At 32.5% G+C, this 23,868-nt stretch overlaps 2 long non-coding RNA genes across 2 annotated transcripts; one reads left to right on the top strand and one right to left on the bottom strand.

Moving 5' to 3' along the window:
* Positions 1-692: 692 nt before the first annotated feature.
* On the top strand, positions 693-3,642 carry LOC148285144 (uncharacterized). Its single transcript, XR_015822799.1, has 2 exons — positions 693-1,479; positions 1,613-3,642. It is a non-coding gene; the product is annotated as an uncharacterized LOC148285144 (long non-coding RNA).
* A 284-nt stretch (positions 3,643-3,926) lies between these two features.
* LOC148285143 (uncharacterized) lies at positions 3,927-7,398 on the bottom strand. Its single transcript, XR_015822796.1, has 3 exons — positions 6,705-7,398; positions 5,215-5,335; positions 3,927-4,188 (listed from the first exon to the last, which is right to left on the bottom strand). It is a non-coding gene; the product is annotated as an uncharacterized LOC148285143 (long non-coding RNA).
* Between the last annotated feature and the right edge of the window lie 16,470 nt (positions 7,399-23,868).

The following is a 23,868-nucleotide window of genomic DNA, read 5'->3' as shown; positions in this document are numbered from 1 at the left end:
TGACAATACATATTATTATACATAGTTAATACATCCGAAATAGTAAGAAAACATTATTTACAGTACTTTACACCATCTATATAAATTATATATCACTAAGATTTAAGTAATATTTTTTTAATTGCGGCACTTCTGGATTTTCTGTTCGACTTTCCATGTTTTAGCTTACTTACTTCCTGGGGGTTACCAAGTGAAACTAACATTAATTTTATTCAAACTTTGTAAAATTATATAATCAAATTGCTACTACATAAAGATGTATACCGCCAGAGACACAATATTTCAATATAATTGATGAATAAATCTGTAAATAAGTTATCTGTTAGGGCTCTACTTTGGTACTAATTGTCAGCATGCGTCGCACTCCGAGTATAAACACAAGTTGGTACATGATTACAACACCAGGGGTGGTATTCCGAACGCGTTTACAGCGCGCTATAATCCGTATTTAGTATGTAGAAACGCGCTATACCGCGCTATAATTTCGTTTGGAATACTAGCCCTGGGGTGGTATTCTGAACCACTCTCTTATTGCGTCATCTGTAAAAACTCAAAAGACGCCATTATACAAATTACGACAAATCCATTTGTGCTCATAAATTGGAGGTTCGTAAGTTTTTTTAAATTTGTCTGGACATTTTTAGTCTTTGTCAAAAATAACGGAGTTAATACAAGTAAGTACTCGTAATTAATACATTGAATCAATTAAAACACGTCATATACTGTCAAAATATTAGTCAGATCGATTTGAGGTCTTTTTTCCTCGATCCAGATCTGGCACAGTTTGAGTATGTCAGTCGGTGTTGATTATATTTTAACACTAAATTCGTTTCTAATTTATATTAATTATTAATTTATATATACATACATTATCGTACGAAACTCGGGATACACATTTAATGCATCTTAATCATGCTATAAAGGTTCCTAAAGATTGCCATATTGAAGCTAATTGAATGACAAGACGATGCATTGATTGATTATTTAGTATTCCCAAAGACATACGGTCGGCCGTCGGCTTTTGTACTTTCTACTTTTGCGTAATTCACTATTTCACACATTTAAATAAATTATGTTTTTTACAGATTTTTATCAATAATGCTAAAATTATTCGCTTGCATGCAGGTGCTCCCTCGGCTAACTAGTGATAACTATGTTAAGATAATATGTTATGAGGAAAATAATGAATCAGGTCATTAAGGAAACTGACAAGGAAGGTGTGCCTACATTAAGACAATTTCAGTAGAATTATAATATATGGAACGCAATAAGCAATATTGGATACTTGTGGGCTGAAATAAAAAATGAAAGGTTCCTGTAAACAATTATGCCCGCAAACGATGGATTTTATGAATTTTGAAGAAACTCTGGAAACTATCACAGATGATATAGTATAGGACTTCAACAATGAAGATGTTAATGAGTTAATTGAATATCACTCACAACCTCTGTCAAATGAATGCTTAATTGCAACAACTGGTAAATGAAATACGCAGTTAATGTAAGGAAGAACAATTACATGCAAGAACAATTTTTGCTCAAATTACAATTGTAGCTGTAAGGTTTAAATATCAAATCAAAATGCATATAAATTTTAAATCCTTATTTTCAGATTTGATGTCACAATCTCTGAATGTGTGAGTACAAAATGAACCTGTGCAAGATCTGTTTGTTTGATCCCATATTGTTGAAATATACTTATTCTTCTGACATTCTCAATTACTAAAAGGTGTCAAACCAAAATATAAAGTAACTAATTATTTTCATTAAGGTTGTGTAAGGTATCTCATCATTTCCCTATCCTCACCGTGTGGCGCATCAAATGCAGCATATTTCATCATCAGTTACATGAAGGTAAGGTGATCAATCTTACACTTCAGGTGCTATTCCAGGGACTGAAACATTGCAGTGAACCTCAAGAATAAATATTTTCTGTTGATCCTGCCAGGAATCGAACTTGAGACCACAAGCACGGTCGGCGAACGCTCCGACTACTACCTTACAAGGCAGACATATCTCTACCCAATTTCCTTTTCCAGAATTTACATAAGAGTTGCAGTAAAGCCGAAAACGCTCGTCCAGGGCTCTGCTTTCATTTTTCAAACAGGTCTGTTTCCTTTGTCAGCTTGGACACGGACAAAGGGTATGCAATATTATGTTTCCCAGAATTTGAGTTCATTGTTGGTTGCCATAAAGGAATAATAGAGCATAATATATTTAATCAATTTATTCTAAATTTGTTGCAACAGAGAGGGAAAACATTTTTGAGAAGGGAATATGGAAGTATGGGCATTTACAGGGCTTATGACCTGTCATTGGCTGGTTTAAGCGGCCACTTTACTTATTGTGTTTAAACATCCAAATTTCCTCAACTCTTCCATCTGTTGACTTTTGTGAAGTAAAAGAGCTGAAACCTTTATCATGTGGGTGAGATTCATCCATCCAGCAACAAATTTAGATTGGAATAACTCCCTAGGTAGGAAATCCAGTCAGTCCGCAAAATTTGGACATACTCAATACATTGTTGAATTAACTAACTGGTAAAAGAAGAAGTATAAGAATTGGAAAATTGTTTTTTTAGGTGTTGCCTAGTAGGTGATTTCAGCCGGATGATATGAATGACAGGTCATAAGCTCTGTAAATGCCTAGACTTCCATATTCCCTTCTCAAAAATGTTTTCCCTCTCTGTTGCAACAAATTGAATTTTATTAAATTATTTCTCCCTAGGGAGGAAATCCAGCCAGTCCGCAAGTATTTGGACGTACTCATAACATTGTTTTATTTATTTTCACTATGGTACCATATCCATAAAGTCTGTATTATTTTTTTTTTAAATGTTATGTTGAATATGCATATTAACATTTAAGATTGTTTTTATTTTATTTTTTATGGCTTACAAATAATGAACAATACAATAAATTGGTATAATATCACAATTTGTTATGTTTAGAAATTTTTCATGAATTAAATGTGAATACAACATGCACAAATAATTAATAAAGTTAAAAAAAAAAACTTTTTTTTAATCAACTAAATTTAATTTTTGTAACTTTTTATAATTTTTATGTGTATTTAACATTTTATTTGGACTTTAATATTGTTATTTTAATTTCAATAGATTTTTTCCCCTATGCTTATTATTATGGCATAACACGGCAACAGCCTAAAAAAAATCAGTACATTAATATGTAAACTGTGAATCAATTGAGTTAAATCGGGTTGTGGTCCTATGACTATCGTCATGGACTCACGGCTCAAAGGTCCGTGGTTAGAATCCCATTCCATCCCAACTTGATTCCTATTTTCTAATAGAGAGTTATTTACAACTCGTCGAAAATGGCCCTCAAAATTAAATGTTTAAGTAAATCATAAGAACACAAATCTCTTTTAAAAAAATATATAGTGAATTTTTATACCGTAGAATAAATAAATGCAGGTAATCATCATCATCATTTCAATTCCGCACCTAATTGCATAGGGCACTGCATTGGTACACCAATCGCAGCGTATCTTGATCTTTTTGTTACTTAAAGAAAAAATTATCAATCGTACGCTTGGGGTGCCAGTCAAGGGACTATGAAATATTGTACTGTAAAATCACCTTTTAAAATAAATATTTCATGTCTACCATGTCAGGAACTGAACCTGAGACCTCTTGCATGATAAGCAAACGCGTTGAGAGGATGTGAGAATACATTTTCTTGTAACAAAAGGTAATATAAATAAAAATAATTTCAAATGTACTGTTTTCGTAAAACTAACTAACTAAAACTCAAGTAAATACAATTCTTGGCCAGAGCCCTTATTTCTCCCGGTGAAAGTGATCACATTAAGGTTCCTTATATTTAGAATATGTGTTTAAATATTTATGTGTGAGATATGACTATATTTTAATTACGTGTGAAAAGGAAACTAAAACACCAAAATATTTTTTCAATAACAGTACTTGCACTGTAGTTTATAAGTTTTTAGGTATAAAATAATAAAAAAAAACTACAAAAAACTAACTAGAATTTAGCTAATGCTCTACATTTGTGAGAAAAGGTTTGAGTGTTTGATGAAGTTGTTGTAGACTCATTTCTGTAGTCCGCTTTTCTGCTCTGCCACATATTTACTCCCATTTTCTCAGATGATCATAAAGGTGTTAAAAATTGACACCAAATTGCAACATTCGATATTTCCTCTTTGCTAAAAATAAAAAAACAAAAAATTATATAATTTACAATACATTTTTAATTACATTTATTACAAAATGACATACTAAAATAAGCACTTAAAATGGTAAAATATATCTTATTTAGGTTAGTTGGAAGTTATTCATCAGGTATTGCAATAAACCTGCCAATATACATATTTTTGTATATTGTACTAAAGTTCATCGGTACACGCAAAAATCAAACACCTTAATTATTCCGCATATTGTTAAACCTTTTAAAAAGAAAACTTTGAAGGCTATATTTTGTGATTTATATGTTTTATTTCTCAGAGCAAATTATTATGCAGTAAAGGTAATATTTTTAAAGTTGTCTGTAGGTATTGTGATTATGATATTGCAATTCAAATATGTGTAAGCTGATTAATTCTAAATATTCAAAATGATATAAGCGATGTCATATGTAATTGTATAACTTTGTATTTTCCAAATTTCCTTTTGTTAGGACATGCCAACGTGAGCTGTAGAGAAAATATTTAATATAATATGAATTTTAAACTAATACAAGATATTTTAATAGTACTTACTTTATTTTTAAAAAAATTCTTATGTACTTTGGCTCTTAATCTGTTTGGTAATAAAAAAACATTTGAAAAAATAACAAATTGGGTATTATTTAAAGCAAATCTAATAAATAGTTTAATATGGAAATAAATGATGATTGATATTTAAATATACAAATGTATAATAACTGTGTAGGTAGTGATATTTCATTGTTTTTAAACATCTTTAATACCCAGACTGGTATCTTAACTATAAAAATATATATATTACAATTTATATAATAATAACTGAAGTATTGTACCCTTTTTTATTTAGATTTATCTTTATAATAAAGATATCAGTCATAAAGGTGTAGCGACGAATCTTGCTACTGATTATTTCAGATTTGTGAATTTAAGTACCACTTATCTTTCATTTTTTAGTAAATTACAATTTAAAATGAGAATTTTCAAGAGTGCAAAAAAAACTTGAATTACTTAATAAACAACGTGTCCCACCTCCAAGCAGATGACGAATATATCCTATAGTTTGATATCCATATATTCCATTACAGCATAAATTTAAATAGCCAATCGATATCGTCCCTTCGAAGGATCCGCTTTCCTGGTTTAATATAATCTGAAAAAATACACTTATAAAGGTTAAATTATTTACAGATGTTCTAAAAGAGAATGAAATTTTTTTTAGAAGATAATATCATTAAAAGTCTAGACATTTATAGAGCTTACTATTTACTACTATTATTATTAATATTGATATAATATTTGTTTTAGTACAAAGGTATATTTAAACACCACTATTCATAACATAAATTATATTATATTACAATAACCTTAATAATATTGTATCCTTTTTATAACACATGCTGTGAGCTATTATAAAGGTGATGGGTTTAGCAAAATTAAATATCTTATGTGTATGCATGTCCAATTGTCTTTCATTGTTTCTTAATAAACATTTGTAATTTTTCACGTCTCTGAGGGAGTTTGTCGTTACAAGATTCTCTTACTTTTTTAAAATATTATTTTCTGGATATTATGTATACCTGTGTTATTTTTATAAATAACCTAATTTTACCTTTTTATTTTCATTATTTCTATATGTGTGAATTAAGATGTTCTATATGAATAAATCAAATTGAAATACCACCACTAAACCACTAATAATAGCCAAGAATTCCTGGCTGCAGCAGCCATTAGAACGCGTTTGACGTGCACTGCAGCCAGAACGAGACAAAGCAAATGTATGTGACTGCCTCAGTCTCCACGCACTTGTCGTAGCAGCCAGAAGTATTTTATGAAACGAATTTGCAATGACTTTCGATACAGAAGATCCATAAAATAATTTTGAAATGAACCCTTTCAAGTAAAGGATGAATTCAATATCTTCTTTTTGGTTTGCGTTTCTTACGAGATAAAATGTAAACAAAAACATCTTCCACATCCATTTTATTTGGACTGGCCGTCAGGCTGGCTGCTTTAACTGGCTGCGCAAAATTTTGACTGCGGCAGCCAGGCTGCCTAGTGGGCGGGAAGCCTAATTATCAAAAAAAAAAATAAATGGGAACATAAAAGCTGTTAATATATTACTTGCGATTTTAACCAAACAAAAATACCGCTGAAACGATATGTATTTACATACATAATAATTATTTACATTACGAATATCAACAATTAAAACTAACAGTTCGCAGTGGCGGTATTGGAGTACCACTGCGGATATGGTAATACTTCAAAAGTTGAAAAAATCAGCACACATGCATGAGATTTTGTATGACTGCAAACGCATGTGTGTTGTATATCCTCTGACCGTCCCGGGGAAAACGGCTTGGTGGTTTGTTTATTTTTTACTAACACTAGCTTATTCTTAACCTTTTACAATTTATAAATATTATAATGATTAACAACTTGAGAAAAAACTCGTAAGGTAGGTTTAAACCGTACACAATATATAAGTTTGATTAAAATACCGAATTAGATAAACATACCTTCAAATGATGATTCCTGTTGTCGCGCAAGATGCACATTTAGGGACGCTGTGGTTCGTATGCAAGTTTCTATAGAGTACAGTAGGTATTTCACAGAGGTTCTATAAAAATAAACAAAATCCCTAAGGACATGTAGATCCGGGGCATACTTATCATTTACAAAAGTAGTTGAACTGTCACTGTATGTTTGTTTATGTTTTGCATTGTTGCAATATAAAAAGTACAGTTTGGCGTGTAGAAAAAATAAATACCCCACATGGCAAACGTTATAAATTTTCATCAGGATAGCAAAAGCGTTATATTTTGTAATAGGTATATTCATCTCGTCAGTGACGCATGCGCACGAGTATTTTTTCTCATTTTCGCCACTCACGCTCTTGCGGGTAGATATCGAACCATGAAACGTCAATTATAAAACCGTCTAAATAACGAGAAATAACGATTGAGGTTTGGTAAATTCAACATAATTAAGTATTTTGGGTCATTCTTAAGGTCACAATAATGTTTCTATTGAGAATCATTATTTTTGGTTTTATGTGTTCGAATTCATTTACGTAATTTGACATGTAATCATCAGAATTGCCATATAGAATACCAAGTTTAACCGCGTTCAAAAAATAAAAATCCCTAAATTACACCACGTTATATTCTCGTCCGAAAGTCGAGATCATCTCGTGGGTGTCGAGAGTGATCAGAATACCACTGCAGGTTTACTAGTATGGCTGTACTAGGGCTAGCTGTTCCTAGACATTGCAATAAATATGGCAAAAGGACACTGCAATACAGTTTACCTAAAACATGTAACATGTTACCAAACAATATTAAAAATAATGTTTGATTATGTCCAAATGCTTGCAGACTTGCTGGATTTTCTCCCTAGGGAGTTGTTCATATTCAAATTTATTTCAACAGAGAGGGAAAACATTTTTGAGAAGTGAACATGGAAGTCTAGGCATTTACAGGGCTTATGACCTGTCATTGGCTGGTTTAAGTGGCTACTTTACACACGGTGTAACATTCACCATTTTGCCTATGTTTGAACATCCATATTTCTTCAGTTCTTCCATCTGTTGATTTTAGTGAAGTTAAAGAGCTAATGAGAAATAAGAGAAATATGGATGTTCAAACATAGGCAAAATGGTGAATGTTACACAGTGTGTAAAGTGGCCACTTAAACCAGCCAATGACAGGTCATAAGCCCTTGACTTCCATATTCCCTTATTTAAGGTATTCTCCATCCCTCTTGTAATTTGTTAATCTTAATGACCCCCGAGGGGGTGAAATCCAGTCTTTTGTCTATAAACATTTGGACAAACTCTAATATTGTAACGATATTATTTATTTTTTCAGCATTTACTTTGTGTAAAAAAAATTTGAATTTATTTAAAATAAAACACTTTGTAAAAACATCCTATCAGTACCTAAGTATTAATCTGTGTATTTTTTTTAGTTTATTTTATATTTACACCTGAGGATAGGTAATACTGATTAACCGAAACTAGTCGTGTTTTAATGTATTAAACTCTTGTGTGGTAAATTTACAAAGTGTTTGATTTTAAATAAATTCGCGATAAACAACCATGGTGAGAAATTGTTATCACGTCGCTTGTTAGCACGTCGATAGTTATTTGTGATTAAGCTACAGTGGTTCTTTTTCAATGTGCTACTATAATTTTCACCGCGCGTAAAAAACCCTTTTTTATATCCCATTTCCCGTAGGGCTGAAGTTCCGCATTAATTCAACGATAACCTTCAAGCTTTTCTGACCATTAAGACGAGCTTAAATTTGTTTTAATTAACTAAGCAAAGAGCTATCAAATCCACCATTACAAATTATACATTATTCTAATTCTGAGTTCATAGATCACGGCTAGATTCAGTGTGACAGTTTTATATGGCTTAATTAATAATTGTCTCTCTGCATTTCGTAATGCAAATAATTATAACAACAAGGAATATGGTCACATAACATACTCTGAATACCGATAAAAATATATGAAAAAGATTAAGAAAAATTAAATGCGTTTTAAAAATGAATTTGGATATTGTAGAGAAATGTTTTTATACATAACTTTAAAAAAGAAAACATATTACAACAGAGATGAAAAACATTTTAGAGGAGGAAATATAGAAGTCGCGGCATCCACAGGGCTTATGACCTGTCATTGGCTGGTTAGAGTGCCCACTTTCCACACTGTGTAACATTCACCATTCTGCCCATGTTTGAACATCCACATTTCCTCGACTCTTCCGTCTGTTGACTGGAAAATTGTTTTCAGGCGTTGCCTAGTAGGTGATTTGGTTCAGCCGGATGAATCTCACCCACGTGATAAAGGTTTCAGCTCTTTTACTTCACAAATGTCAACAGACGGAAGAGTTGAGGAAATGTGGATGTTCAAACATTGGCAGAATGGTGAAACATACACAGTGTGTAAAGTGGCCACATAAACCAGCCAATGACAGGTCATAAGCCCTGTAAATGCCAACATCTTGTTTGTGATGTTAAAGAGCTGAAACCTTTATTTTTTCAAGTGAGATTCATCTAATTGAATTATTCCACCTACATACTAGGCAACGCCTGAATTTTTTTTTTTTTTTAATTTCTATACGTTTTCGTGGACCTGTAGCACAATCACAAATAACTATCGACGTGCTAATAAGCGACGTGACAACAATATCTCACCATGGTTGGTTGCACAATAGAACATCCGTGAACACCTAATATTAAATTTCAAAATATTTTCGTTTCGCGACGCATAATCCTGCTGCGCAATCACATATTTGAATTTCACCGGTGTGAAAAATGGAAAAAAAATATGGAAAATATTCTAAAACCGCTATTTTAATTTATTTATTTATCATGCTTTTTATGGCATTTAGCCAGCGGTCGGCAAATCAAATGTCAAGAAAAGCAGTCGCCATGGTCATTGTAATTTAATTTTCACTTTTTTGTATTTGATACTCCTTACTATTTTGCAATATCATAATGTATTGTATTGTATGTAGACTAGCGTGACGTCACAGCCACACAAGAGTTAAGGCTGTCATCATCCTCATCACCCTGGGGTGGTATTCTGAACGCGTTTCACGCTCACATTTGCATCTTAAATTATTCTTACAAAGTAAAAATAAGTTTTCTGTGTAAAAAATCAAATACTTTTACAAGTTTTTTTTTCTAATCCTGTTCAAGTACAGGTTACCGACTAAGATATTTTTAATTTTCATTTAAATATAATTTATTTCGTACATAAATATCGATGTTAGTTTGTGCTGTCTCGATATGTATCGATAAAGATAGCGTTTCTAATCGCGGCCTTGGGCCCCGATTACACTGGGAAGTTAACAGAGTTATCTTCGACTGTCTTTAAAGAAAATCCAATATTTGTACACGAAAACGAGTATATTTGCATAAACATTTGATGTATTTTCGTCAATAACCTATAATTGAACATGTTAAGAAGAAAAAATTGTATGCATATTCTGCTTTTCATACAGTAAACTCAATTTTACTTCGTAGATAAAATTGAAGATAAATGTTTACTTCCAATTGTAATCGGGGCCCTAGGCGGGTTATAAACGCATTTATAGCACGGTATAGAGCGTTTTTAGTACGTAAATATTCTCTATACCGCGCTATACATGCGTTCATAATACCAGCCCTGGGGTTGTTATGTGTAAATCCGGTGTCGATAAGATTTTTTTTAAACACCAAAGTTAACAAAGAACAGGCACGCTTTTATAATTATTATTTTATATTTAAAAATAACAGCCATTTATTAGTGGCGAATGGTGATTTTATTTACCAGTAAGCTAGAAAAAATATATATTTGTACCTACATAGGAAGTAAGTAATATATACGATAAATTAATATTTTTCTGTGGTTCTGTGTGATACAACAACCCTCATCCATGAAATCAACTCAAACGATGTAACTTTGTGATATATTTTATTGAATAGATATATTATCTATTACTTTAATATATAATTCATTAAAAAAAAATTTAAAAAAACACTATGAATTCAGTCGATATTAAGGTCTGTATGCAGAGACAAAACTTAAGGTGAGGAAAGTACATTCTAATTTCAAATGCAGAGAATAACCCGAAGGTGAAGACAATAGAATGTACTTTCCTCACCTTAAGGTTTGTCTCTGCATACGGGTATAAGTATTCAATTGAAATGTCAACTGGCCGCATTGTTTTCTAAATTACTAGTGCTAAAAACGGCCGCGTGGAGTGGTATATGTCCTGCAATATGACGCATGAAAGTAATTACGGTCTTATGTCAAAAGTACCATCTAAAGAAAAATATTCCTTAAGAAATAATGTTTGAAATACTATTTTCCAAATCAAGAATCTTTAAATAATTCGTGTAATCTGCAAGTTCAATCTAGGAGAAAAAACCCGAACTGGGGTTGATGCATTCAAAATATAGTATACTTATTTGTATGAAAAAATAAGCTGGAATAATCGGTTAGTTTCTTGGCTCACCGCAGGCGCTGGGCGCGCTTTATTAAAATTTATATTTATATTAGGATAAAAATACAAACGGTGGAAATGATTTAAAATAAATGGTAATTATTTATATGAACAATATTTTGAGTTTGTCCAAATTTTTGTAGACAAGGACTGGATTCAACTCCCTGGGGAGCTGTTTATATTAAAATAATAATTTCAGGCGTTGCCTAGTATGTAGGTGAAATAATTCAATTAGATGAATCTCACCCGCATAAATAAAGGTTTCAGCTCTTTAACTTCACAAACATCATCAGATGAAAGAATTGAAGGAATATAGATGTTCAAATATAGGCAGAATGGTGAATGTTACACAGTGTGTAAAGTGGCCACTTAAACCAGCCATTGACAGGTCATAAGCCCTGTAGATGCCTGGACTTCTATATTACCTTCTCTTAAATGTTCTTCATCTCTGTTGTAGTATGTTAATTATTTATATGTTTTTCTGTAAATAAAGTTACAATAAAACATTATTATGGTTAGTAAAATATAATGGTAAGCTGTGCATAATCGCTTCTATACACGGTTCGCCCCTGCCATTTATGCCCTTTACATATTTGGAGAAAAATACTTTATAAAATATGCATAAAAGTAAATAGAGATTTTGAAATGAATTCAAGATTATGTAGAAACCTCAAATCGATCTTATGATTTAAGTTTGTGTGTAAATATATTTTTCAGTGTCTGTTGTTTTCTTAAAATAATTCATTACAATGATACGGATTGCAATGATGCAATGACATTTAATACAACGATGCAATGCCAGAAAAGTAATTGGTAGAAAATAAACTTTTTGGGAGGTCAGAGGCTACGGCGAATGCAAAAAGGATTCGGAACATGATTTCGAAATGAAACACACTATCATGATGGCATTTCGCTGCAATCATGGAGAATTAATGCATTTTTAACATGTACGAGTATAGCTGCCATTTCTGGAGCTTACGAAACATTGTGATATCACTAAAAGATCTTTCAAGGTTGGTATACTATAATTATTCAAGAAAGATCGGTATCTTAAAAGAGATAAAGGATATAGCATTGTGATAATGATATAAGTTCTGTCCGTTTTTTTTCCAAATGAAGAGAACAAGACATAATTTATTATATTTAACCCGTACTGCTACGCAGTTTTTCAAGAATCTAATCAGAAATCTTATTATTAATTCATTTAAAAAATATTTTATCGAATACGTTGTTTTCCAAACACACTACTGTTTTAAAAATTAATAGCAATTCCAAGAAAAATCTTCCATTTCATAAATATCTAATTCAAGCCCAGTAGAGTGAGCAAGATAGACAACTCGTGCCGCCCGCAACACATTCTCGTACAGCGGTTGTAAACCCTTTCTTAATCGAAAATAAAAACAAACAAAAATGATCTCGCACAGCAATCTCAAGGCGCATTGTTTTAATAGCTATTATTGAAACGACAGTATTATGATGGTTTTTTTGTTGATTGCGGGGCAAAGTGCCCTTATTATCAAACCTACCACTTCCATGCATGCTAAACAAAATTTGAGTAAAATATACCTTGGATGATTCATATGAACAAGTGATGTCGTTCAAAGTAGTTTGTTTTTATTAAAATATTTTATATTATTTTTTATTAATTTTCAAGAAACTTTGCTGTACACAATTTAATGTTCAAATTTTTACCGCGCTTAAGAAAACATTTTTTGTATTAAATTTTCCGTAGGGCTGAAATAGGTACGAAACTGAATAATAACCCGTCGAATAAGTAATTTTCATGTTTTGAAAATGTTTTATACCACTGACGGTTAAGTGTAACAAGCAGTTCCCGAATTCATATACCCTTTTGGGGGTTATGACGTCAGCATCAGTCTAGTTAGAACTTTATGATAGGGATTAACAACAACGATATATCGTTGTTTAGCAGTCTAAGGGTTAAGGAGATATTATTTATTATTAATCTGATAGAAATGTTGAGGGAGTGTAATATAGACACCAAAGATCAAATGAACGTAGTTATGCAGAAAGCAGCCAGTCCACAATTTTGGAAAAATAAGATATTGATGTTATCGGGTGCAGTAAGGTCGATTCTATGTTCTGCTAAAAACAGCCAGACCGCTTTCATGCAAAAAACTGTATTAATCACCTTCGGAAAAAGATGTCGATCACAAAAACGGTATTTCTCAATTCGCAGAAAACACCCACAAAACTAGAAAAATCTTACGGTACTTTAAAAATCTTTTAAGCTGGTCAAATACATAATAAGATTCTTGTTTGTAATATTTGAATAAAACTTATGTATTCATTGCTTATCGTTTGTTAAAGTCAAAAACATTCCAACTATCGTGTAGATTTTATAATTTACTCTTTTTACAAAATGGCTATTATCTCAGTTTCACTTTTCTATGGCTGGCTGTTTCTGTATCACTACGTTCAAATGTTTATCCAAAACCTATACTGGTACCGAACAGCTGAAATCAGACGCGGAAACAAAATATCAGATGCAATACCCATTTAGCGGAGTGCCACAAGGTTGTATCCTGTCCCCTTTGCTTTTCAACTTGTATTCTGACTATGTTGTCAAGAAAGCGCGGATCAAAAATGAAAAAGGCTTGAAGATCAATGGAGTTGTAATCAACAATATCAGGTACGCCGACGACACTGTTTTGCAGGCGGATACCATTGCCCATCTTCAGGAGCTGTTAAATAGTGTGAATGCATTTGGCGAACAACTAGGTGTAACAATTAATTATGGTAAAACAAAATGGATAACATTTGGCCGACTTAATTACTCCGCATTTTCTCTCAAATTAAAAGGTAGTGACATTGAAAAGGTGGACAAATTTAAGTACCACGGCAGCATTCTAACAGAAATCTTCGACCCAGATATAGAAATTAAATGCAAAATTGAGACAGCAAGAGCTGCTTTTAATAAAATAAAATCCATCTTCTGCAATGCTAATCTCAACTTGAAAATAAGGCAAAGATTGGTTAAATGTTATGTGTGGTCTGTATTGTTGTATGGCTGTGAGACTTGGACTCTGAAGGTGAACACTGTGAACAGGCTGGAGGCTTTTGAGATGTGGTTGCATCGCAGAATGCTTAAGATATTTTGGACAGACCTGACAAAGAACTCAGAAGGCTTAAGTCGAGCTTGAACGAACAGAGAACTCTTAACCACCATAAAAGTTTATAAAATTTCGTATCTGGGGCATATAATGCATGGAGAAAAGTACCACATGCTTCATTTAATTTTGAAAGGCAAGATTGAGGGTCACAGAGAGGCTGGAAGAAGACAGATGTCCCGGCTGCAAAATATACGAGACTGGACAGGACTGTGGAGCAGATTTTCCGGGCAGCACAGGGAAGAGAGACTTTTGCCAGAGTGATTGCCAACGTTGGGAATACCTGACAGGGCACTCAGAGAACAAGAAGATACCGGGAAGGGAGAGTTAATATTCTGTAAATGTTTTATTTTTGGTTTTATAAATGTCATTCATATGATAATATATTTATATTTTGTGTTTGTTGAGTGTCTGCGTCGCCTAGGAAGTAATAACGTAACAATGGAGGTTCGTTTAATTAGTCAATATTAACTCATTCTGTAAATAAGTACCGCAAAATACTTCAATTTACACAAATGCCGCAGACAACTATTTTTAACCACATCAATGCGAAAACGTCATATTAATATGCAAAGAGATAGGATCTTACTTTATTTTATTTTTGCGTATAAGAATTGAAGAAATTTGAATTTTTAAACGTAGGCATAATATCAACAACATTTGAGTTTGTTCAAATTTTGTAGACAAGGACTGGATAATTTCCTGTGTAGTTATTAAAATTAATGCATGGAAACGGTGATGAAGAAAGTTTTAGAAAAGAGAACATATATTATCAGAAGTTACTCTATTTTTACTATACATGTGGATTTTTTATTTGTGAGATCCATGGTACTAAGAATAGCCCAGAAGAAGCGTAGAATCATATTTGAATACATCGGACTGTGTCCAAAAATCCCTCCACTTTGCCTCACTTTCGCCGCGCGCATGCGTAAAGTCGCCCCGTAATGTTGCCAAATAGCGAAAAATATAACCATAATACAAATGTAAGATAATTATATTTAAAAAAAAAAACAATTTGTTAATTTCTCTAAAATTATATTGTACACGCGGAAACATTGATTGACACAACAGAGTAGATAAGTAAAGGGTCATTTAATAAGAGTAATTTAATGAATGAAATTTGAACCAAAAAAATAAAACTAATTTTATTTTACATAAAACTGATATTTTTATGCCATGTAAAATAGTATTTGATGTTTTTAAGATTATGTCGGTCAAATATCCACCAAGGCGTTGTTTAATCCGAGAGGTCCAATTTTCATTAGCTCTTTCATTAGATAAGCAAAATAGGGTAAAAAATTTGACTACCCTGGCAACACTAACAAAACGTCCATTTTGTTTTCTTTGACAATCTGACAGATGGAAAATAATTCAATTTTAAGTCATGTATTTGCTACTTACACATTAATTTGCTAATTACACATGAAATGTGATCCCATCCTGTTTCTTTAAGATCCCAGCAGTATTTCTACATTTTTAAACGACACAACACGGCATAGTTGAATTCAAATCGAGAGTTGCGTTCTGAGCGACGTCTACAAATAAACTAATGGGCCAAAATGTAAAACTACTCCTATGAGAGTAGTTTAGTCGCCTTCTGTTTGATGCGCGTATGCGGTTTCTGGACTATTCTTAATTTTATGATGACATCTTTAACTATGTTCTTTTTAAATATGCTATGCACGTATTTTTTAGTTTTATCACCTATTCGCCCGAGAGATAGTATTTCGACAGCATTGATTTATCGGACATCGTTTTAAAACAATTGTTGATAAATCCACCTGGTCCATGAAGAAGTATAGAAATTAAAAATAAATAAATCAGGCGTTAAATATATATATATGTTTGGATAATTTATATAGCGCCATTTTAGCGTCTTGCAGCTACAGAGCACATAGACGGTTGGGATTCTAGTTCCTCGTCTCCAATTATGATATATAGGAGCTAGATTACAGCACATCTTGCAGCTACAGAGCGCATGGATAGTAAAAAATCTAGCCCCTATTTACATTTTTTTTATTTGACAGTGAAGTTTAAAGTTTAAGTGATATTTTAAAAAACGAAATCAAAAAACAAATTTATAAAAATAGAAGTTAGATTACAACAAGTCTTATTTATTTATTTAACTTTTTGTCCATAATGTTATTTGTACATTGGCGGGCTTATTGCCAAATGGCAATTTCTTCCAAGCAACCAATAAAATAAAAGTTTTATTTTTATAATTCAAGTTACAGAACATATTCAATAGGAAAAAAAAAAAGTTAAAAATGTATAAAAATAGAAATAAACGTATTTGTTCATAAATTACCTTAAGTCTTGCAGCTACTGAGCGCATGGACGGTTGAAATTCTAGACCCCATTTGCTAAATTCACATATTTGATAGTTGATAACATTTACATAATATGATAGCTAACATCACAAAAAGTCTTGCAGCTACAAAGCGCATCGACGAGTGGAATTTCAGCAACATAAGAATGATTTTAAAAAGTTTACAATAAAAAAAACACAAAAATAATACATCGAGCAAAGAATTAGTAAGTACGGCAGTTAAGTAACAGCACAAAAATTAATCGATAAAAAACTAAACAAAGATAGCATTCCTAAACTTATTATTAAGGTTAACAAGAAAATAGACTTTACTCAAATTCGAAGGGCCTCTGTTTTACGAATGCAGTTTTAAGGGCGTTGCTTTTGCTGCAGTGATCGCCAATGACAAGGCACCGCAAGAAGAAGATGAATGGACGATTAAACAAACCTAAAATTTAATTTTAATATTTTTGTGTTTAAGTAAGCGTCAAGGTTGCATCTTGTCGCTGAAACTCTTCAACCTTAACGGTAAATATATCACGAGAATAACGCTGGATGGGTGGAATGGTGGTGTCAAAGTGGGAGGTCAACAAATATCAAATTTGAGATATGCAGACGACACGACACTGATTGCCAAAGATGAAACCGAGCTAGCAGAAGCCTTCAGATGGATAGAGTTGGAGTGTGAGGCTCTGGGTCTGAAAATAAATAAAAGTAAGACAAAGCTAATGATTGTAGACAGAGCTGGCAGTCTCCTAAGGACAAGACAGATGCAAGACCTTGAACTGATAGATGACTTTGTGTACCTCGGCTCGCTTATCTCCAACAACGGCAGTTGCAGACCTGAGATTGGTCGCAGGATTCAAATGGCCAAAGAAGCAATGAACCGCTTGGAGAAGATTTGGCGAGATCGAGGTATATCAATAAACACAAAAAACCGGTTGATGGAAGCCCTGGTACTCTCCGTTTTCCTATATGGGGCTGAAACGTAGACAATGCGTGCCTACGAGAGGAAGAGGATCGATGCATTCGAGATGTGGTGTTGGAGAAGGCTGCTGCGAGTGCCTTGGACAGCCAGAAGGACGAATGCATCGATACTGGAAGAGCTCCATATTACAACTCGTCTATCAGTGGTGTGTTTGAGAAGGATACTGTCTTTCTTTGGACATATTGCTAGACGTGAGCCAGACAATCTATAAAAGCTAATAATGTCTGGCCGAGTTGAAGGTAGGAGAAGCCGGGGTAGAATCCCATATAGATGAACTGACCAAATAAAGGTGGCTACGGGGCTAAAATTTGACGAGTCAGTGCGTCGGGCTGAGGACAGACTGGGGTGGAACAGACTAATTAGAAGTGTTCATGGTGATCACGATCCTCAGCATTGAGGGACCGACTTGGAAGAAGAACTGAGTAAATAAGTACACAGAACTTTGATATCCTTATATGAATGCATATCAAATTGACAGAACAATACTAAAATTGCAATGTTATTACCTACCTACAAATCAGGACCTGTAGGTCAGACGATTTTAATCTGCCTTTATTCCGCCATACTTGACCCGTATCACATTTGAATACATTTTATATTAAATTGCGAATAATATAATATACAGATGCATATGTAAGAAATGAGGTAACCGTGACATAATCTCTTTAGGCAAATTATAAATAAAATCCTTTGTGAAGCGAAGGCTGTGATATGTGATATTAAATGCGTAGATTATTATTAATAATAATAATAATCAAAGTTTTTATTTATATCCCTACAGAGATGAGGTAGAATTTTTATGGATATTCGAGCGTTTACGGGGCTTATGACCTGTCATTGGCTGGGTTAAGTGGCCACTTTATGTAGGTACTACAACATTCCCCATTACGCTTATTTAGCGAATATCCACACTAGGTAACATTTTTGGTTTTTGTATATATGCTACGAATCAAGAACCCATCCACAAGCGAGTTGGAAGCGCCATCTATGCATTGATATTGAAGTTAAGTATTTAATTAGCAGATTACTTTATTTTATGTAGTTAAGACTCATCAGCCGAGTTAAATTAAGTACTAGTAAACGCCTGCAGATGACTCTGCAATTTATTTTTACTTATATTTTTACCAGATTTTTTATAACATTTTTTGGTCTATGTACCTGCACACAAATCTGGATATTCTCCCAAGACGGGAGTAGGTATTGTATATATATACCTACTCCCGTCTTGGGAGAAAATCCAGGTTTGTGTGCAGGTACACGAACCAAAAAATGATAATCAAAGTTTATTAACAAAAATAACAATAACTTTATCTACTACATAAACCTTATTTGGAACCTGATTGAAACCTTATTTTAAATTGGTATGAATTGTAATGGATTAGAACATGTGCTACAATATTACATTTATTTATTTTATACTCTAGGACCTAGGATGTTTTTTTAAGCGCGATGCAACTTAAAATAAAAAAAAAGAAATGGGAAGAGTTTGTTTTTCGTGTGTTTGAAATAAATGCACAAAAAACGATGTCCGATTTTTAAAACGATTAATATATTACAACAGAGATGAAGAACATTTTGGAAAAGGTAATATATAAGTCTAGGCATTTACAGGGCTTATGACCTGTCATTGGCTGGTTTAAGTGGCCACTTTACACACTGTGACACTCACCATTTTGCCCTATATTCGAACATCCACATTTCCTCAACTCTTCCATCTGTTGACTTTTGTGAAGTAAAGGAGCTGAAACCGGTTCAATTTTTATACTTCTTTTACCAGGTAGTTAATTCAACAATATTTCAGCAGATCAAATCCTTGTAGAATGGCTGGATTTCCTCCCTAGGGAGTAATTCATATTTAAATTTATTGCAACAGAGAGGGAAAACATTATTGAGAAGGGAATATAAAAGTCTAGGCATTTACAGGGCTAATGACCTGTCATTGGCTGGTTTAAGGACTTCCATATTCCCTTCTTTATAATGTTTTCCCTCTCTGTATAAATAAATTAATTTAAATAAATTTAAATATAATACATTCAATTTTTTTTTCAATTTTGTTCAATGCGACGGAAAAATGAAGGAAAAATCGATAGAAAATGCTTGAATATTCTAATTATTTCATTGGAATTTCCTTGAAAACCTTCTTACGAAATTAATATTTGACACACTTGTAGTTAAGATGCCCACCAACAAACATTAAGCCAAACAAAAATTAAAAATAATAATGAAACAGTTGTACGGTACCCAAAATTTAATTTTCAAAATGATAACACTAGGAGATACCATGATTTTAAGGTACACTTTTTTATTTATTTATTTTATTTCATTCCAATTAATTTACTCAAAAACAAAATCATTTAAGGTACAAGGGTAGGCTGAAAACTAATGCACACATGCTTGTAAAACGCGAGCGCGCCAGGTGGCATGTAGAAGTCATTCGTCCTCTATACGCATGCGCAGTAGAGCGGGCCGATGTTATATGAAGCTTTTTATTTTTTTAGACATCAAAGTGAAAAGATTCTAAAAAGTTGCATTTTTGATCACATTGAACGTAAAATTAAAAAAAATAAAAATCTATACTACTTTTGGCGCTCAACCGAGGCAGGAATCATGAATCAACCATGAGACATGATTTGTGACGTATTAGGGGCGTGGCCAATAGAATGACAGTTGTGCAAATTCAAAATTACAAATTTAAAAGTATTTTTTATGTTACTAATAATTAGCAAAAAAAAATTTTACTGGACAGTATTTCATAGACCTTTATTACTTTTTTTATTTATAAATCATATAACACAAAGTATTTTACAAGTATAATACGTTGAACTACATTCCCAGGAGTTACAACAACTCAATTCGGGACATAAATAATATTAACATTTGGAAAATAACACATTTTGAGAACAACAAAGAAACAAAGCAAGTTTAGCACCTTTATAACTAAATATAGCACAAAAATATATACGCCTAAAACCTTTTCTTACACAAGCAGAATAAATATATTAAAAAACGCTTTTAAGAATAAAAAAAAAGTGAATCTACCAAGGGAGATAAGAATGTTAATTTTTTTTTTTTAAAGTTATATTTCCCTATTGCAGACGAGGAACTAGAATCACAACCGTTTATGCGCTCTGTAGCTGCAAGACGTGCTGCGATATTTATTTATTTTACAACGCCGTCGAGGTGATTTTCACAAGTCGTAAGACCTGTAAATTCCTAGACTTCTAAATTTCTCTAAAATGATTTCCATTTAGTTGTAATATTTAGCATAAATATAATGCATTATACTATAGATCCATCTTATGCACACAGAAGTCGCTTGTGTAGAAATTTGGTTACAGCGCCAACCTTGGGGACCACATTCCAGTCTAGAGGGTGACGGTGCATTCGTATTCCCGTGCGTGTATTAGGTTTTATTTGATTTTTTACGTATGGATTCGATGGTATAGCAAAAACTTACACATACCTGGACATTCACTCACAAATACGAGTACATGCAAACATACCCTCATACATATATATGCATATATACGCACGCACATATTTAAGAATGTACCAAAATTCAATATGGATGATTATGATTTGGAAACTTCGTTGTCCAGTCGGAATAATTGGCGTGCGTCCACGAAAAGATGCGTGAATGTAGGGTAAACGATGTCCAGTCGGAACAATCGGCGTGTGTCCATAAAAAGATGCGTGAATGTAAGGTAAACGATGTCCAGTCGGATTATTAGCGCGCGCGCGTCCATGAAAAGATGCGTAAATGTATAGAAAACGATGTCCAGTCGGAATGCGTGAAAAATTTCAACGCTTATCAGTTCATGGTTTAGCTCTTCGTTTTAATTCTCAGGGCACTCTCTTAATACCCATCCACAATTCCTCTTTCTTCTCTAACTCATATAGTGTCCATGCGGCTCGACTGTGGAATCATCTCCCATCCACCATCAAAGATGTTACTACATTATCTCTGTTTAAATCACGTCTGAAGAAACATCTCCTTTCTCTTCCTTAATCTCTCCTCCTTTCCTTTTTCCTCTTTCCCCTGTTTTCCATTTTCCCATTGAGTAATAGTTTAAATTTAAGGTAATTTATAAACAAATACGTTTATTTTTATATATCTTTAGCTTTTTAATCTTTTTTTTCTATTTAATATGTTCTGTAACTTGAATTCTAAAAATAAAACTTTTATTTTACTGGTTGGTTGGAAGAAATTGCCATTTGGCAATAAGCCCGCCAATGTACAAATAATATTATGTACTAAAAGTTATATAAAAAAATAATAATAATAATAATCGGCGTGCGTCCATGAAAAGATGCGTGAATGTAGTGTTTACCATGTCCAGTAGGAATAATCGACTCGCGTGCGTCCATGAAAAGATGCGTGAATGTAGGGTAAACGATGTCCAGTCGGAATAATCGGCGCGCGTGCGTCCATAAAAAGATGCGTGAATGTAGAGTAAACAATATTCAGTCGGAATAATCGGCGTGCATCCATGAAAAGATGCGTGAATGTATTATGGTAAACGATGTTCAGTCAGAATAATTGGCGTGCGTCCATAAAAAGATGTGTGAATATATTATGGTAAACGATGTCCAGTCGGAATAATCGACGTGCGTCCATGAAAAAATGCGTTAATGTAGGGTAAACGATATCTGCATGCAAAGTTAGATTAGTGTGGCGTTCTGTCTTCTCTACCTGCCGCTACGGTGAAACGGCATGACGGTGTGTCTGCTTTATTTACAACAGTAGCTTGTTTGATCGAAACACTATTTTTAAACAAGATCCAAACAAACTTTCATGGAATTTCAAGAGTAAACAAAGATGTAAGTTTCAGGAAGTTTGCGATACAAAAATTGGTATTTTTCGCTACAGGAATATAATTATTTATAAGAGTATTTATATACTTCAGCACGTGAAAGGCCCATTTCACATGTACCGTTCCAATTCACTTAACCCGATTAGGTTTAGTAGATACTTATTTACTATTTTATTTTTTCGTTTTACTTATTACTTTTTTGTAAATTTTTTTTCACATCTAACAATAAAAAAATAATAAAAATATAGTGTCCTCACTGTTACCCGTGCCGAAGACACTTAATACTAAACTTTTTTTTTTGCATGTGACAATATTTCAGATTATATTTAAAGAGCATTTGAGAATATAAACAGAAGACTTAATATACGGACATAAATTACAAAATGTTAAGACACTTTTAAACACTCCGTATCAATATTTATATTTCCTTTCTGTATACCTATATTATTTAGATCATAAAACGCACAATAAAATAACATAACATAAAGTTTTTTTTTTGGTAATGTATCCAAAATAAAACAAGTTTATTGGATTGTAATTCTACTTTATTTTTTATAAAATATACAAAGGGTATATTGTGACGCGTTTCGTCTTGTTAGGACATTTTCAAACAAACTAACTTAAATATTTACAAAGTTTCCTAATATACTAAAAATAATTGCTATTTTATGTTTGTGGATTTCTATACAAGCCAAAATAAGTTAAGTAATTAAAATTCAATCAGGGTATACTGAGTATATTAGAGGAATATTTTGGTTATATTGGGGAAAAACCTTCCATTATTTAGAAACATTTGTAAGGGTATGACTTTACAATTAATGTAATAATTATAAAAATGTTGATTTCATTTATACAGGTTTATTTTGAAAATTATTGTTGAAATTCTACATTGGTGTTTTACACAGGTTTCATTCATGTTTAATGTCAACTAAGGTAAAATACATTAAGATTTTATAATATTATTATATAAAAAATAAAGTAGAATTACAATCCAATAAACTTGTTTTATTTTGGATACATTACCAAATTAAATATGGAATTCTACCAATTATTTGCATACACAATAAATAACATAAAGTATACGTTTGTGGAGCAGATAATTCAATGGTTTAGGTGAATGAGACAATCCATTTTCCATTATTTTATAAACTTTTTGAACATTTTCTCATTACTAATTGTTTTAAGGCTGTAGTCCGGTTAAACGCACGAAAAATGAGAAAATCATACGATGTTTCCATTTAAAAACGTATGTGTTTTTAAAATCGCGCAATAATAAAACATAAATTAAATAAAAACATTGTTTTTTAAAGGTATTTCTATTCAACTATTGTACCGGCAAGTGGCGGTATGAAGGTAATAAAAACCTAAATAAGATATTGTTAGAAATTGAATATTACAACCAGAATTATCTTCTTTAAAAAAAAGGGAAAACTCTTCAATAAAA

The sequence above is a fragment of the Micrasema longulum genome, unplaced genomic scaffold, assembly GCF_059751315.1.
Source record: "Micrasema longulum isolate JH-2025_06_02 unplaced genomic scaffold, ASM5975131v1 h1tg000054l, whole genome shotgun sequence".
Classification (NCBI taxonomy): Eukaryota; Metazoa; Arthropoda; class Insecta; order Trichoptera; family Brachycentridae; genus Micrasema; species Micrasema longulum.
This window is presented reverse-complemented; position numbering and strand designations above follow the sequence as displayed.